We start from the raw sequence: 18,441 nt of genomic DNA, 5'->3' as shown, positions 1-18,441 counted from the left end.
CTTTTTTATCTCATCAGCAGTGAAAGGCACTATAATTTCTGCTGGGTCTATACCTGTTAATTGGCGAAGTCTCAATTTTCCTTTTATAATCAATTCAGAGACTTTTTCCACATAAGTTTTTAATTTTTTACTTGGTTTGTGTGGTAAAAAGGTCCATTCCAAGATAATATCATCTCTTTGCATCAAGATTCCTGTAGGAAAAATTCTGGAAGGCAATATGACAAGAATACAACTAAGCTTTGGATTTACCCTGTCCACATGAGCCTCCTGTAATTTTTCCTCAACCATTGTCAGTTCTTTTTATGCTTTGGCTGTTAATTCTCTGGGACTGTTTAAGTCTTTATCACCATCCAAGGTCTTGTTTAAATGAATTATTTGATCAGGTGTTATCCCAACAGCCGGTCGTAGGCTGGAGATGTCTCCTAATAATCTTTGAAAGTCATTAAGAGTTCATAACCGGTCTCTCCTGATTTGTGCCTTTTGAGTCTTAATTCTTTGTAAACCTATTTTATAACCTAAATAATTAACAGAATCTCCTCTCTGAATTTTTTCAGGAGCAATTTGCAATCCCCATTTAGGTAATACTATTTTTACTTCTTCAAACAGCCTTTCTAAGGTGTCTTTGTTTTGATCAGATATCAGGATATCATCCATATAGTAGTATATTATGGACTTAGGAAATTGTTTGTGTATAATTTTCAATGGTTGGCTTACAAAATATTGGCACAGGGTGGGAGAGTTCAACATTCCCTGTGGGAGGACAGTCCACTGGTACCTCCTTGCAGGCTGAGAGTTATTATAGGTAGGCACTGTGAAGGCAAACTTTTCTCTATCTTTTTCTTGGAATGGTATAGTGACGAAACAATCTTTCAGATCAATAACTATAAGAGGCCATCCCTTTGGTAACAGGGAGGGCAGAGGAATTCCAGATTGCAGAGCGCCCATAGGTTGAATAACCTTGTGGATAGCTCTAAGATCTGCCACCATTCTCCATTTACCAGATTTTTTCTTAACAAATACAGGAAAGTTCCAAGGGCTGGTAGATTCTTCTATATGCCGAGCATCTAATTGCTCTTGTACCAGCTGTTCTAAAGCCTGTAACTTTTCCTCAGCTAAAGGCCACTGTTTAGTCCATATTGGTTTCTCAGTCAACCATTGTAGAGGCATGGCTGTTGGTACCTCTGAAGGGCCATTAATTGTGTTGTGTTCTTGTATAGCTCTAATGGCTGGTTTCTGCCATCTGTAATATCTTGTAATATTGTCCTCAGAAATATAGGCTCTGGAAGCAGCAGGAATCTTAATTTGGGTATTCCATTGCTGCAATAGGTCACGGCCCCATAAATTCACTGCAATATTTGCTACATATGGCCTTAGTTTTCCTATTTGTCCATCTGGACCTATACAATTGACTCATCTCATGCTTTGTCTTACTTGAGATAGGGTTCCAATTCCTAGGAACTGAATATCTACCTCCTGAAGAGGCCAATGCGGATGCCAAGATTCTGGAGTAATGATACTTACATCCGCACCTGTGTTCAGTAAACCAGTAATAAATTTGCCATTTACACACACTCTTAGCTGTGGTCTTTGTTCATTTATAGAAGTCTGCCAGAATATTCGTTTACTTTGTCCTCTTATATTTCTTGATTCATTCACCACATTTAACTCATCCTTCAGGCCGTTATTGCTTTTAACAGCAAGCATGGGGCATTCTAATTTCCCTGAAGAGGCATGTTCTCTGCAGTGATCAGAAATGACTGGACCACATTCACCATGGGGGCCTACAAGAGGCCCCTCATTGCGTTTTCCAATGGCAACGAGTTGCCTTGTTTATCTCTTGTTGACCTACACTCATTCGTCCAATGCCTGGCCTTTCCACATCTCCTACATAAACCTGAAGGCTGATTCCTCCTATTCCTGTTATTCCTAGAAGAGGCGTTATTTCTGGAATTCCATTGTCTGCAGTCCCTTTTCATGTGTCCCATTTTGCCACAATGAAAGCATTTTGTAATCTGATGTCTCCTTTTACCTTTGGAAATTGCTTCTTATACCCATGTTTCATTGCCATAATCAAATGTATCAACATTCATTGTATGTAATACCCATTCATCCAAAGGCGCTGATCTGATCTTTAAAGGCCCCAGGATCCTTTTGCATTCTACATTGGCATTCTCATAAGCCAAAGACTCAATTACTATATTTCTTGCTTCTGGATCAGGTATCCCTATTTGTACAGCCTTAGTTAATCTTTGTAAAAAGTCACAAAAGTGTTCTCTCTGACCCTGTTTGACCCTGATATACGATTCTACTCTCTGACCTGAGTCTTGAACCCTGTCCCAGGCCCTTAGAGCTGCTGTAGCACATATGGATAAAATGTTTTCATCATAAAGAGCTTGTTCCTGAGGATCAGAGTAAAGTCCTTCCCCTAGAATTTGATCTAGAGAAACCTCAATTCCTTTCACTGATTCTTGTTGCTGTAAAAGTCTGGCCTCTTGTTTGAATAGGCATTTGAAATGCCATAAAGGTCCGTTCTCAAGGACAGCTGATGTGAGCTGGTTCCAATCTTGAGAGGTGGCCCTGCTGCTCAGAGCCCAGGATTTTAACATCTCCCTAACAAAGGATGAATGTAGTCCATAATTCACAATTGCTTGTTTAAATTCTTTCAGATCACTCATCTGTATAGGCTCCCATGTATGTTCTTTAATGACCTTAGGGTTTTTGGAGCCGGTTATCTTTTCTGATGTTATTACTGGAAAAGCAGGTATAACTCTATGTAGACTGAGAGTTTTTTGAGGTGAAGGTTGCCTTTCTACCTTTTGCTCCTGTTCATCAGAGTCTATGATTTCCTCAATCTTATTAAATCTGCTCACCATTGCCTTCTGTAAGTCCTGAATCTCCTGTCCAGTATTATGCTCCAAAGCCTTCATTAACGATTCTAAGGCATGGAGCTTGTCCGTCAGAGACACCATTTCCTCCTTGGACACAATCGCCTTCATTGATAATTCTAAGGCATGGAGCTTGTCCGTTAGAGATACCATATCCTCCTTGGACAAAATCCTCATGGCATGTACTGTGCCTTCTTGTATGGAAATCCTGTCAATTAATCTATCATACCCTTTTGATAAAGTCCGATTTTCACATTCAATGGTTATAATCCTCTCAGCTAATGTTTCAGCATTTCCAGTCATGGACTGGAAGTTACGAGTCATTTTGGTTGTCCCCTCCTCCAGAGCAGTGAAGCTCCCTTCTAAAGAAGCAATATCAGACTGTACCTTCTTGATATTTTGGTCAGTTGACTGAGTCATATCAGACAAAGATCTAGTCTCCTCCTTGAGAACTCCAAACTCTTTTTTGAGGAGGTTGGTGTCAGTCTGAATTGTCCTTAAGGTTTTAATCTCTGCCCTCAACATTGTGGATTCAATCTGTAAGGACTGTATATCATCCTTATAAAATAGCCAAACACCAAAAAAGCGACAGATCCCAGAAATAACCAAGTAAGAGGAATATCAGAGACATCCTTCAGAATATCCTTCATAGCGCAATTAAAAAAACAATTGAACTTTTGGATAGTAATATTTTCTGACATTTTCAATCAAAAGAAATTTACTTGTATGTATGTATGTATGTATGTATGTATGTATGTATGTATGTATGTATTTTCAACCGAAAAGAAAAATCTTACCTGTAATGACCGTTGCCTGCCAGTAGGTGGCGGGGGCGCACCTGAATCCACATGACAATGGTGTCAATCCAGAAAGTAACTCTAAAATATATACACTCAAATCCAGAGGTTAAATTCACAGATCGTGTGCTCCGGCGCAGATCGAGCGCTGGACTCAGCTGGTCGGTGGGGAAGACAGTGCCCTATAGGGGTAGCAGAAGCCAAAAAGTTCCCTCCCCATCCGCCCGAGGTCGGGGCCAGTGGGGAGCCAGTAGCGGTGTGCGCATCTGGTTGCTTGGCCCACGCCACGAGGGGGGAAAAACCCACACGTTCGGGCGCCAGATAATGGCGAATCAATCCCACACCAGTTAGGTTTTAAAGGGGTATTTATTTTGGGGGGTAAAACCTACATACACGTCAGGAAAGGAGTCTAGTCGCTGGAACAGGAGCTGGAAACAAGCGCCAGAACCAAGAGAGGCTGAGCTGAGACTTGCGGCTCTTTTTAAAACAGAAATATACCACGCCCCAGTGGGCTGGTATTTTCAGCAGCTATTGGCTGAAGGAGCAGAAGGCGCTCCTGCACACTGTGGGCTCATACTTCAGCGACTATTGGCTGAAGGAGCGGAAGGTACTCCCGCAGCATGGAGGCTTACAGTTTCAGAGGTCTAGTCCATTATCATCATGGCAGGAAGCATGGCAGTGTGTGGGAAGACATGGGGCTACATGTTGATGTGCAGGCAACAGGAAGTAGACTGACTCACTGGCATGGCTTGAGCATATACGTATGAGACCTCAAAGCTAGCCTCCACAGTGACACACTTCCTCCAACAAGACCACACCTATACCAACAAGGCCACACCTCCCGTGAGAACCCCTCCCTTTGGGAGCCCTTTTCTTTCAAACCACCACAGTCATGGTGTTGTACCATAGCAACAGAGAATAACTAATACAGTTTCTTAAGAGGGAACACAATTAACTGTCATGTTGTTAGCCACGTTTAGCATTTTGGTGACTCTCAAATTACATCTCAAAGGCTTGCTAAAGATATTCTCTCTCTCTCTCTCTCTCTCTCTCTCTCTCTCTCTCTCCCTTTCTTTCTCTCTCTCCCTCTTTTCCCTCCCTTCCCTCTTTCTCTGAGACTAGGTCTTATGTGGCCTTCTAAGTAGCCAAAGATGACCTTGAACTTCTAACCCTCCTGCCTTCATCCCCAAGTGCTGGGATTACAGCTATGCACCACCACACACAGGTTGTTGTATTGAAACCTGAACTCGGGCTTCATGGTGGCAGCCAAACACATTACCAACTGAGTATATCCCCACCCCCTTCTTTCTGACAAGTGAGATGACAGGGTGGCTGCGGAGGTGACTTGCATGGAGTCATGATCTGATAAAGAAAAACCAGGAGGCCCTAGGCTTGAGCAAGGCTTAGGGCTGATCTTCTCCTGCACTGGGGTTTCTGGTGGAGTCCTGGAGAGTTGCAGGCTCCAGCTGGGGAGGGAGAGAGGCCCTAAGGAAACGTGACTAATTGTGCTCGAACTTTTACCCTTTAGCTGGAGAGAGCCTTCAAGCAGGCACCTGGATGAGGCTCCTTTCCATTCACGTCCCCATAAATACCCTGTCTTTCCATCCCATCTCATTGGAGACCGGAAAGCAACCATCCAGGTGTGGGCTGGGCTTCTTTCTCTCCAGAAGTCTTAGGAACAACGCTTCCTGTCAATTCTAGTGCCTGCTGACTCCAGATTCCAGCACACAACAAATGCAAATGCCTTTAAGCCCTAGCCTCGTGCCTCTCTGGGCCCCCTCCTCCTATAAGGGCACCAGCCATTGTTTGCATTCAGGGCTCAAGCTTGATATAGAATGGCCTTGTTGTGTCCATGCATACGTGCCCAAGCCTTACCCCTCCCAGGGAGCGTCCTCATACGGCCGGGATCCCGCTGCCCTGTGTCACTGGCATGGCTGGAGTCAAGGTATACTAAAGAGACACTAGTGTCCTCCCTTCAGCTGTGGGGTTATAGAAACAATGGTCTCCAGGGAATTGGGACTTCCCCGCAGGAGTCTCAGAATGAGGAGAGGGAAAGGCTGAAACCCCAGGTGCCAGACAGAGGACCACCTTGTCTCCTAGGAAGAGGTGGCACACACATCTGGCAAGTAGAGCATCTTGCAGTAGTGACTGGAGCCGAGACAATGCTGGGTCAGTGATGGGCAGGACCACACTTGGATCAGGAAGGCGTTGCTATGAATAACTCTTGCCGTCTGTTTAAACCTAACCCTCATGGACCTGGTGAGATTCGCTGAATCTGTTTTTTCCTCTTCCTGATGATGGACTAAATAAATCTTTGATCTCTGTTCCTGACTCCTGTGCTTTTAATTCACTTGCAGAGAACAGGTGGCCAAATCTATTCTGAGTCTCTTTAGAATATTGTTAGGGTTTCCAGGCTCCAGGCTTTGATCCTAAAATCTCTGGTAATACTTGTGCCTGGACCATGCCTTTCTCCACAATTGACTCTGTGCTGGGTGTGGGACTTCCTGCTTCTCCCATCCAACATGATGGGAAGTTTCTTGGGAAACCACAATCAAGTTGCGAGTCCTACCCTTGTCCTAAGGATCAAATTCTTTCACAAGAACTAAGAGTGGAAGTTGTTGTCTCTGGACCAGAGGTAATATGGAAGAATACCTGTTTGGTCCAGAGGAAGCGACCCTCAGAAGTGTAGGGCTGGATTTGTTTTTCCAGTTTCCTTTTGTCTTGTACACAAATTGAATGAGGAGTTAGGGAGTTGGCTCAATTGGTAAAGCCCTTGCAGCATAAGCATGAAGACCCAAGTTCGGATCCCCAGAAACCTTTTAGATAAGCCAACAGGATTAGTAGCTGACTGAGAGACCCAGACTCAAAATATAAAGTGGAGAGCAATAGAGGGAAGTACTAGGATTTGATTTTCAACCTCCACACATGTGTGCACAGGCAGGCACACCCACACATACATCTGCAGGTCATGAATGTTTATGCACATGCAGACACACACACACACACACACACACACACACATGCACAATGAAGGACCCTTAACCCCCTCTCTTAAGGGATTTTACATACCCTTGGCTGATGAAAAACAGGACCCATTTACTTTCAACATCCTCCATGGGGCATGAAGAATTCTTGGTGCCCCCTCCTCTGTATGTGCACATTCAGAGAATCTGTGCTTCTTGGGATGGGGAAATTATGTCGTTTCTGAGGTGACTACTTCAGGAAGGGGTGTTCCAGCCACACAAAAAGTCTTGCTTGGGCTCCTGGCCCCTGGAGGGATAATAATTAGGGTTTTTGGTAGGTGGGGGCCCTGAGGTCTTGCCGCAGACAGGTCCTGTTCTGGTGGGCGAAGGTGCAGAAATATCATGGAAGAGATAAGAGGAGCAGAGAGGGATTGGGCAGGAATAGGAGGAGGTGTCAAACTCTAAGGAGACCCTGCAGCCCACGTTTGTGCAACTGGTTGGTTCCACAGACATGCCTCATTGAGTGTGTCCTGCCTGGATGTGCAGGCTCCAAGCAAGAGGCTGTGGAGCTGATGTATACAATATCCAGTGCCCAGATGCAGACTTAGATATGTAAGCAATGCTTCTTGAGACAGAGTCTTATGTTGGCCAGGCTGGGTAGCCAAGGATGACCTTGAACTTCTGGTCTTTTTGTTTTGAACTCAGCATGGGATTACAAGCATTTGCCACCAGGCCAAGCTTTTCATGTGGTGCTGGAGGTTGAACCCAGGGTTACCAACTGAGCAACACCACCACCTCATGAATGCAAGAAATCGCGTCCACTGCTTCGTGCACCTGGCCTGTCTGGGCACCGTATTGTGTAGGGAGTAATGTGTTTACTACCTACATCTCCCATTCAGAGATACATCCCTGTGCACACAAAGGGGCAGTCACCAGACCCTGTAGGACAATAGAGCTCTACAGGACACCTGCGTCAACTAACCAGGAAGCCAAATACAGCCTCTGCAGCCTCAGCCCCAAAGGGCCAGCCCTGGACTAGTGCCAGTTTCCTCATCATCCCCCCCACCCCTAACTTCCAGCTTAGGGGTAATGGAGAAAGACCATTAGTCGTACGCCCGTAGTCAACTACGTAGAATGCCAGCTTCTAGTTAGCTGCCTGCAAGTGGGTCGCACTGACAGAATGTTGTATTTCCCTGATGCTATGAAGCCCGTGTAGGGGGTACTCTATCTTTCTCCCTTTCCCTGACTTCCCATGCTCCCTTTTCTCCTCCCACTTCATCCTTTTTTCCAGTAATGACAACACAGGGCCTTACTCATACTTGGAAACTGTTCTGCCTTTGAACTATGCCCTTAGATCCTCTGCCACTGTGTATTATTAGTCAGGGTTCTCCAGGGTGATGGAACTTACAGAGTGAATACATATATGAGACAGATTTTTATTTTTGTTCTCAATGTTTTTCCTTTAATATCCCCCATCTCCCTTGAAGGGTGGGTGCAGGCAACTAGGTGCCAGCAAGACATGTTTGGTTGAAGATCTTGCTTTGACTGACAGCTTTAGCCATGTGCTGGAAGGCCCCCACCCCTGGAAAAGTACTCTCAAACCAGGGTCTGGGTCTCCTCGATACCGGGATCCAGTTTCTGCCATATATATGACTCATTGTCCTCCTGCCAATCTGAACTCAGCAGAAAGGCAAGCTCTTGGCCTCCGGAGACCCAAATGCTATAAACGGAGCTGCTGTTGTTGGTTCCAAAGAGAATAACACCAAGAAAGGCATTCTCCCTCAGTTTGTCCAATGGCTGGAACATTCCAGTGATGAGGTTGCAACTCATGAAGGTCTGGGTAAACTCTTGAGGGAAGTGGTGCTCAGCATGCCACAGGGACCAGCCATCCTTATCAAGGTGCTCCCACAAATATGGCAGCACCACAGGAGGGGTGTCCCCATTGGCATAATTATGTGTAAACTCATCCAACACGAAGGGGCTCTTGGGCAGGTGAGTGAAGGAAGGGTCTTTGACCTCAGGCTCAGCAGCCGGTGCCTTCTCACGCTCATCCATCTCCTCCTCAGAGCTGGGGCAGCTTCTTTCTCCCTCTTTCTGCTCAGCCTAGGGGCTTTGTTTCTCCTTGGGTAAACCCTCTACTCTTCTTGAGGCATCCTTTTTAGACTGGCTTTCTGCAAACTTCTCAGCATCGTACTGGGCCATCTTCTCACACAGGTTCACCTCCTCCAAGACTTCCCTGACCTGGGCCTGGTTAATGCAGGGAAGGAGACATTGGTGGGCATTGGGGAAGGTCTGGCGAAAAGAAGGCTCTCCGACCCATTTTAGAGCCAAGCAGAGTACAGAGAGCTGCGACATTAGCCAGTGTCACCGGCTCACCCGCCAGAAAGGTCCTTGTCTTCAAGTGAGTGCCCAGCAGCCCCAGGGTGCACCTCATCGCTTTTGCATTTTCAAGGGTCAGTTTGTGGTGGTGCCTGATGCCCAAAGTGGGGGACACCCAGGCACTGGCTGGAGTGACACCAGGTCACCGTTGGCACCCAAGCCTCTGGAGTTCTCCCCATAGTTCCTCATTGCTTATATTCATCATCAGCACCCAAGCCTCTGGAGTTCTCCCCATAGCTCCTCAATGCTTATCTAACAGCAGTGGCATTACTCTCAGACACACAGAATCGGACATCACTCTCAAATGCCAGAACCTTTCCTGCAGGAAAGTTTTGGAAAAACATGGGGGATGCAGCTGGTTAGGCCAACCTGGAAGTGGGCTGATGTGAAGAACATGCTGCGGGCCTGAGCATGTCAGCGGGCTGAGACGCAATAAGGGCCTTGAAGATATATGTGCAGGGTCCCAGCCACCATGGCGATGCTGCAGAGAAGGGGTGGAAATGTCAGTGCTGCCGAAAAGTGAGCCACCAGGCATCAGAACGTGGATTTATTAGAATGACCTCCAGACTGCGGTCCAGCTAATCCAACAATGTCGGGCTGTGAGTGAAAGACCCAGGGATCGAGTTGTTCAGCCCACAAGGCTGGATGTCTCAGCTGTCTTCAGCATACTCTGGCATCCAAGAGAAGCAGGCTCTGATGCCAATGAAGGAATGGACTTGCTAGTGCGGTGAGAGCAAGCAAAGAGCGAACGCTTCTCTCTTCCGTGTCCTTATATTGGCTTTCAGCCGGAAGTGTAGCCCAGATGAGAGGTGGTTTTCACAGCTCAAATGACCTGGAATAAAGGTGCATCTTCCTACCTCATAGATCCATGTTAAAAGTAGATCTTCTGTATTTTAAATTAAGCAAAAGTCCCTCACAGGTTTGCCCTATATTTTGGGGTTTTTAGTTAATTCTGTATGTAGTCAAGTTGACAACCAAGAATAGCTATCACACACTAAATTATGTGTCCAACCCCTCACTGGGGGATTCTAGGCAAATGCTACACCTCCAGGCCTTGGTTCTTTCTTTCTTTTTCCTTTTAATCATTTTATGGTAGAACTCACATGACATAAACTTAGCTATTCTATATAGAACAGTTCAGCTGGGTACAGTGATACACATTTGTCGTCCTCATGACTTGAAAGGCTGAGGCAGGAGGATCGCTTGAATCTAAGGGTTTGATGCTAGCCTGGGTGGGTAATATTCCCAGATACTGTCTCAAAAAAAATAAACAAGACAAACAAAAAAGGCAAGCAGGGCTAAGAATGAAGCTGAGCTGGTAGATGCTTGCCTAGCATTCACGAAGCCCTGGGTTCCCTTCCCAGCACAGCATAAACTGGGGGAGGGGTGTGTGCCTATAATCCCAGCACTCAGGACGTGGAGGCAGAAGATCTTAAGTTCAGTGTCATCATCAGCTACATAAGGAATTTGAGGCCAGCCTGAGACATGTGAGGCTCTGTCCTTAGAATCCAGCTCGTAGGCCCCAATACCTGCCAAGGTGGGAATGAGCCCACAGTCCCAGGATCCAGGAGAGTCCTTAAGTCCACTTGTTTTTGGTTTCTGTACTTTGACTTCTCGCTGATTGTCCTTGCTAACTGAAGGGTGTCCACAGGGTGTGTTTTTCATGTATAAAAGGCACAGAGCAGCATAGCTCTGGGCTGCATGGTTTGGGCGAGCTCCCCACGTAGCGGCTGGCTGGTGATTGAGACCTTCTGTTGGACTTTAAGATCTCTGGTGAGAGTACCTCACAACAGAACCTGAAGCAGCTAGTCACACTACATTTACGGTCAAGAGCAGAGAACCATGAATAAATGCAGGCGTGTTAGAGTTCAGGTCACACTTTGCACTGTCAAACAGCCCAGGATCCTCCTCCCAGGGAATGGTGCCACCCACAGTGGGCAGAATCAAGATAAATGCACACAAACACACCCCACCCCACCCCACCTCTGCAGACATGAATTCAGGCCAACCAAATCTCTAGACACTCCCTCATTTAGAATCCCTTCTCCGGTGATTTTAGATTGTGCCAAGTTGACAATTAAAACTAATTATCATGGAGTTATTGATACAGCATCATCGCCATAGGCAGCTATGATGACGAAGCCCTGAAGTGGGAGAGCAAGCCTTCGGGTCCAAGGAGGGGCTTCATTAGAACGGACAACCATCAAGGAGTCCTGATAGCAAAGAGTCTTCTATTTCTTTCAGAACCAAAAGATTAGGCATTGTGCCATAGATAACCCTGTGGGTTCCCAAAAGGGGGAGACAGGCCCTTTGGTTCCCAGAACATTCGAAGAGTTGTAATATACGGTAGGCAGTGTGGTGGGGTCTTGAAAAATGCGAGGTTTCTTACTCTTAGAGTTAGTTGTGTTTTGTTTTGTTTTGTTTTGTTTTTGAGAGAGAACAGTATGTGTGTGTGAAGGTGTGACCTCGTCTCTGTGCTAGAGGTCAGAAAGGCACTATAAATCTAGTGAGACTCAAAATTATCTTGGCTCTGAGTGGTTGAGCAGGGCAGGGCTGCAAGGTCACAGCTTGCTTGTTTATCAACTCTATGTCTGGGATGGAGAGATTGCAGGGGTTGGGTGGGGACATGCCTGATTTCTTTGAAAGAGAGAGGTACCTTCGACAGCCAAACCAGGAATAGAGTGCTCAGTTCACATCTATAGTCCCAGCACATAGAGGCAGGGGCAGGACAATCAAAAGTTCAAGGTCTGGCTACATAATAAATTCAAGGTTGTCCTGGGTTATATGGGACCCTGTCTCAAGAAAGAAAGGAAGGAAAGATCTTTTAAAGGCATTCCTGTCCAATGACTTCTTTCTTTCTTTTTTTTTTTTAAAGATTTATTTATTTAGTATACAATATTCTGCCTCCATGTATGCCAGCATGCCAGAAGGGGGCACCAGATCTCATTACAGATGGCTGTGAGCCACCATGTGGTTGCTGGAAATTGAACTCAGGACCTCTGGAAGAGCAGTCAGTGCTCTTAACCGCTGAGCCATCTCTCCAGTCGCCCCCCCCCCATGACTTATTTCTTCCAACAAGGTCCCACCCTTTAATGGTCTTTCAGCTTTGAGTCCATGAATGAATGAATCCATCTTTTCACATCAACATACAGGAAACTAAAAGCAGCCTTCAAATGCCAGAGTCCAGGATGTCAAATGTTTGCTCCAAGTTAAATGAGTATATTAGCAATTTATTCATCAATGTGACAAATGCCTGACAAGGGCAATTTAAGGGGAGAAAAGGATTTGACTGGGTGTGGTGTTGGTGCATACCTTTAATCCAGCACTCAGGAGGCAGAGGCAGGTGGATCCCCTGGTTCAAGCCACCCTTTCAAACTACCCAACTTAAAGGTTTTCAAGACAATTCACAAAGTCATGAAACTAAATTTTGAGCCTTCTAGGTCTTTCCTTAAAAGATGGTTGTCAAACACTCAGCATGGTGGCAAACACTTTTGAAACACAGCACTCAGGAGGCAGAGGCAGGTGGATTTCCGTGAATTAGAGTTCAGCCTAGTCTACATAGTAAGACCCTGTCTCAAACAAAGGAGATGGATGGGAGAGATGCCTCAGTAGGCAAAGTACTTGTCCTGCGAGCATGAAGGCCTAAATTTGGATCTTCAGCACCCACATAATGGCTGGATGTGATGTGGTGAGAGATGGCCCAGCGGTTAAACATGAATATTGCTCTGGCAGAGGATCTGGGTTCAATGCCCAGAACCCATACTGGATGACTCACAAGTACCTGTACAGCAGTTCCAGGAGACCTGACATCCTCTTCTAGTATCCTAAGACATTTATACTTATGTACACATATCCACACATACACATACCCACATCTGTTATTCCTTTTGGTCTCTCGTCCCTTTAAGGGGCAAGCCACGCCCACTCCCAGCGACTTCTGACCTCTCATCGCCATCTTGGCCTTGTTCCTTTCTTTCTCTTGGCGTGTGCATCTGTTTTCTGTCTTTTCTCTCTCTCCTTTTCTCTGTTTCTGTCTTTCTTTCTCTTCCTCTCCCTTTCGTTCCCTGCCCCCTCCCCTTTTCCTCCATAACCCCGAATAAATATTTTAATCTCATTTTACATGCCCATGTCTCTGTCTCCTGCCTGCCTGCCCACAGCCAGCTCTGACGCTGACTGCGGGGAATCTGCACTGCTCTAGCAGTCTCTGCCTGGCTCACGGATGCTCTGCGAGCCCGCTACCCGGGGATCTTGGGCAGGCTGCTGGGGGGGGGGCACGCCAGCAGCATTTATTTTTTAAAGAATATTAACATCTACATAATTAAAATAATAGTAAAATAAATCTTGTTTCTTAAATTTTATTTTATTATTTTACATGAGTGAGTGTTTTACCTGCATATATGCCTGTGCTCTTACAGGCCAGATCCCCTGGGCATGGGATCTCCTGGGCCTGTAGTTATGGATGGCTGTGAGCCACCATGTGGGTGCTAGGGATCGAACCTAGGTCCTCTGAAAGATAAGCCAGGACTCTTAGCTAACTGTCAAGCCATCTCTCCAGCCCCGTGAAATAAATTTCTAAAGTGCAAACAAGGTGGAGAGCGATAGAGGAAGACACTTGCCGTGGCCTTTGGTTTCCACATGCACAAGCATAGGCCTGTGCACACACAGAAGGATGGCTGTCGTCTGGGCATAATGGCACAGTTTCTAAATCCCAGCACTTGGAAGACTGAAACAGAAGAGTGTCGAGTTCAAGGCTTAGCCAGGCATCTATAATTCCAACAATTAGGAGGCTGAGGCAGGTGGATTGCTACAAATTTTATGTCAGTCTGGGCTAGAGTAAATCCTTGTCTCAAAAAAAAAAAAACAGTGCCGGGTGGTGGTGCTGCACGCCTTTAATCCCAGCACTCGGGAGGCAGGGGCAGGCAGATTTCTGTGAGTTCGAGGCCAGTTTGGTCTACAAGAGCTAGTTCCAGGACAGGCTCCAAAGCTACACAGAGAAACCCTGTTTTGAAAAACAATAAAATAAAATAAGTAAGTAAATAAATAAAACAAAAAGATGGCTGATAATCTTTACCTTTCTCACAATGTAGAGTCTGGCCTCGAGCTTTCAATCTTCCTGTCTCAGTTTCTCAAGTGCTAACATTATAAGCATGTACCATCACAATCTGATACATTTATAAAACAGCAAAGCAACCCTTGAAATGGAAACACAATGGCTGGAGTTCTAGTTGTTGCCTTGGACCGTGAGGATAGTGCCACTCCTGAGGAATGGCAGAACAAGAAGCAGTCAGAAAGATTCAGGGCACCTGAAGCCGTGGTGCTGCCAGCCTACCCAAAACTGCTCATCCAGGCTTCCAAGAGAGAAAAGGATAAGCTTTCCTATTTAAGACAGTCTTATTTGGCAGGGCTGTGGGTGGAGGGTGTTCCGAATCGTCACAGCTGAACTTAAGGCTAATCGACATCAAGTAGTCTAGTGAATAAGTCTAAATTCTTAGTTGTAACCACAGAACTAATTTTAACTGGGTTGAGCAGAAAAGGGATGTGTTAAAGAATACTGGGTAATCCAAAGCTCTAAAAGTCCTGGAGAATAGGGCTTGGCATCTACTCAGGAAGAAACAGGTCTCGAAGCACATCCAAACTAGTTCAAAAGAGCCACTGCTGCTGAAGCAGATAGCATACTGGCTGATTCTTTCTCTCTTGTCATTAGATGCAGTCATAGCCAACCTCTTTCGATGTGGACGTGCCTGGCACTTTCCTTTCTCTTAGCCTGGGGTTGCCATATGGCAGGATTCTAGCTGTGAGGGAGGTAGGAGATCATCCCTAGCTGCAAGAGAAGCAGAGAAATGATCCTTAGCTGCAAGGGAGCAGGGAAAAATGATCACCAGGCTTCTGTGATGTTGTTGGGTAGCCAGAATGATTGGTGACTACTATACGTACTCCAGGCTTATAGTTTTTCCAAGCCAGAATCCCAGTTGGCTGTTTGTTGGATGGAGCTTCTGATTCCTCTCTGTAGAGGACAGCTATGATAGATTGTGGCTGAAATTATGACTTGATCGGCGATATCCTGTATGCGTTATGTTGCCTATCACTTTGAATTTAGTGTGTCTGTGTAGTGCCTCTTGACATTCTTCAATCCATTCTAACAGGCAGCAAATAGTTTCTGGCCCAGCAGAACACGTCCCTTATAACCTTCCCCTTAAATTTGTTTTATTTTCTTTTATCACCAGGAGGATAAGATAAGCAGTTATACCCAACTTTCAAGGCCAGGACAAAATAACTGGCTTTCTCACTGCAGAGTGTGGACTTCACACAGTTTCTTCATCCATAAAGTGAGGGTTTTGGCAGGATGCAATGATGCACACCTACAACCTTAGCACTTGTGAGGCTGAGTCAGGAAGATGGCAAGTTCAAGGCCAGTCTGGGCTCATCAATCAAAACGAGGAAGTAGAAAAACATCCAGTGAGAACTATCTGCCTCGTACTGACAGCCTGGGGTTTGATGCTGCTGTTTTCTCATCATTCATTCATTCATTCATTCATTCATTCATTTTAGGCAGGGTTTCTCTGTGTAGCCCTGGTTGTCCTGGAACTCCCTTTGTAGACTGGCTTTGAATTCACAGAGATCCTCCTGCCTCTGCCTCACAAATACTAGGATTAAAGGCGTGTGCCACCAGCCCAACTCTTAGTATTTTGAAAACATTTATTTGTGTGTGTGTGTGTGTGTGTGTGTGTGTGTAGTCAGAGGACAGATTTTGGAAATTGATTCTCTTCTTCTACCATATGAGTCCTAGGGATTGAACTCAGATTGTCAGGCTTGTGTAGCAGGCTTCCTCAGACCGCCAGCCTCCAAGTAATGACACAGAAACTTTTATTATGAATGCTTGGCCTTAGCCTAGCTTGTCCTGTCCCACTAGCTCTTTTCTATTCATCTATGTTTTCCTTCCAGGCTTTTTGCCTTTCTTTCATTCTCTATGCCCTTCTTTTCTGCGTCCTCTGGCTGGCTGGCCCCAGGCATCTCCTTTTCCTTCTCTCTTTTTCTCTCTCCAGCCTAGATTCCTCCTCCTACTTATTCTCTCTGCCTGCTGGCCCTATTCCTCTACCACCTAACTGTTGGCCATTCAGCTATTTATTAGACCAATCAGGTGCCTTAGGCAGTCAAGGTGAATCAAATATAACACATCTTTACATAGTTAAATAAATGCAACACAAACAAATGTAACACACCTTTACATGGCTAAGCAAGTGCAGCATAAACACGTGTGACACAAACCTTTACATAGTTAGAGTAATATTCCACAACAGGCTTGATTGAAAGTTCTTTTACCCACCGAGTCATCTTGCCAGGCCCCTGTTGTGTTTTTTAAGTTTTCTAGCTGTACCGTATAGGGGCATAGTTTGTCACCAAGAATTAGGAGTCATGGGACTTTCCTAAAAGCCTAGTTTCTACTGTTGAAATATGTGCTTAGAGCCAGGCAGTGGTGGTGCACACCTTTAATCCCATCACTCGGGAGGTAGAGGCAGTCAGATCTCTGTGAGGCCAGCCTGGTCCACAAGAGCTAGTTCCAGGACAGGCTCCAAAGCTACAGAGAAACCCTGCCTCGAAAAAAAAGCAAGAAAGGAGGAAATGAAGGAAGGAAGGAAGGAAGGAAGGAAGGAAGGAAGGAAGGAAGGAAGGAAGAAAGATGTGCTTAGAGCTGGAGAGATAGCTCGGTTGAGAGGGTGCTTGCCTTACAAATGTGAGGACCTACATTTGCTTCCTACAACTCATGTTAAAAAGCTGGGTTTGGTGGCTAATGTCTGTCATGTGTGAGGAAGTGCAGACAAAAGGATCCCTGGACCTCTCTGGCCAGCAGATTTAGCCAATTTGGTGAGTTCCAGGCTACTGAGAGACCCTGTCTCGAAAAACAAGGTGAGGACCAGGACTGTAACTCAGAGATAGAGCACTTGACAAATGTACAAGAGGTCCTAGGTTAGGTCCTCAACGCCGTCCACAAAAGATGAGAAAGAAGAAGAGGAGGAAGAGGAGAAGGAAAAAGAGAAAAAGAAAGAAATGGAAGCCATTGAGGTTGTCTTAGAAATACTTTATGACCAGGTCTGGTGACACATGCCTGTAATCCCAGCACTTGGAAAGCTGGGACAAAAAGACTCATGACCCGGGAAGTGGTGGCCCACACCTTTAATCCTAGCACTCAGAAGCAGAGGCAGGCGAATCTCTGTGAGTTCGAGGCCAGCCTGGTCTATAGAGCGAGTTCCAGATATCTAGGGCTACACAGAGAAACCCTGTCTCAAAAAACAAACAACAGCAAAAAACACCACCACCAACAACAACAACAAAAAGCTGTTATAAGTTAAAGCCAGCCTAGGCCATAAATGAGTTCAGGGCCATCCTGAACCCATAGTAAAACTGTCTCAAACAAACACACACAAAATAAAAAAATAAGGTGAATAGCTCTTGAGGGATAACACCCATGGCTAACCTCTGACCACTATACATGTATGAATGCATGGACATTCATGCACACACACACATGTGTAGCTACCTGACCACGTGCTCTCACACACATAACATATTCACCCACAGGTACGCTGTTCAGATTAGCTGCTGCTGCTGTGATAAACACCATGATCAAAAGTGACTTAGGAATAGAAAGGGTCAATTTCCACTTACAGTTTCAGGCCATAGTCCATCATTGAGGGAGGGCAGGGCAAAAACTTAAACAGGAACTGAGACAGAAACGATAAAGATATGCTGAACCGGATGGTGGTGGTGCACGCCTTTAATTCCAGCACTTCAGAGGCAGAAGCAGGCGGATCTCTGATTTCAAAGCCAGCCTGGTCTACAGAGAGTGCTCCAGGACAGCTAGGGCTACACAGAGAAACCCTGCCTCAAAAAACCAAACTAACCAAACAAATAAAAGACATGCTGTTTTCTGGCTTGCTCACTCACTCTCAGGTTCAGGCTCAGCTAGCTGCCCAGGGATGGTGCCGTCCATGGTGGACGGGGCCCTACTTCAGCTAGACAATTTGTCACTGATACAGCCATAGGCCAGTCTTCAGGTCAGGCTGGTTCTTCTCAGGTGACTCTTGGTTTATGTCACATTGACAGTAAGAACTAACCAGCACATACATGTGCACACAAACACACAAACCTAAGTCTGGCCTCAGAGGACCAGAGTCCAGCACCCATGTTAGGTAGCTCACAACTACCTGTAACTCCTACCCCAAGGGATTCAACATCCCCTCTGGCCTTCTTGGGTACCTGGACAAACTTGCACATACTCCTACACAGATACACAGACACGCAAAAATAAAATGTCTACTTACTTGGCAGTTTCACTCCTGGGAATATATTCTCAGAGTCATTGGCAGCAGGGGACACAATCAGATAGTTGGTTCATGAATGCTTACAGCAGAATGCTAT

The 18,441-nt window shown here is 45.8% G+C and overlaps 1 pseudogene; it reads right to left on the bottom strand.

Moving 5' to 3' along the window:
• Positions 1-8,147: 8,147 nt before the first annotated feature.
• LOC125402135 (elongation factor 1-gamma pseudogene) lies at positions 8,148-18,013 on the bottom strand (annotated as a pseudogene).
• Positions 18,014-18,441: the final 428 nt, after the last annotated feature.

This window comes from Myodes glareolus, chromosome 2, assembly GCF_982192425.1.
Source record: "Myodes glareolus chromosome 2, mMyoGla1.1, whole genome shotgun sequence".
Classification (NCBI taxonomy): Eukaryota; Metazoa; Chordata; class Mammalia; order Rodentia; family Cricetidae; genus Myodes; species Myodes glareolus.
The sequence above is the reverse complement of the archived record's forward strand: the minus strand, read 5'-3'. Positions and strand labels throughout refer to the sequence as shown.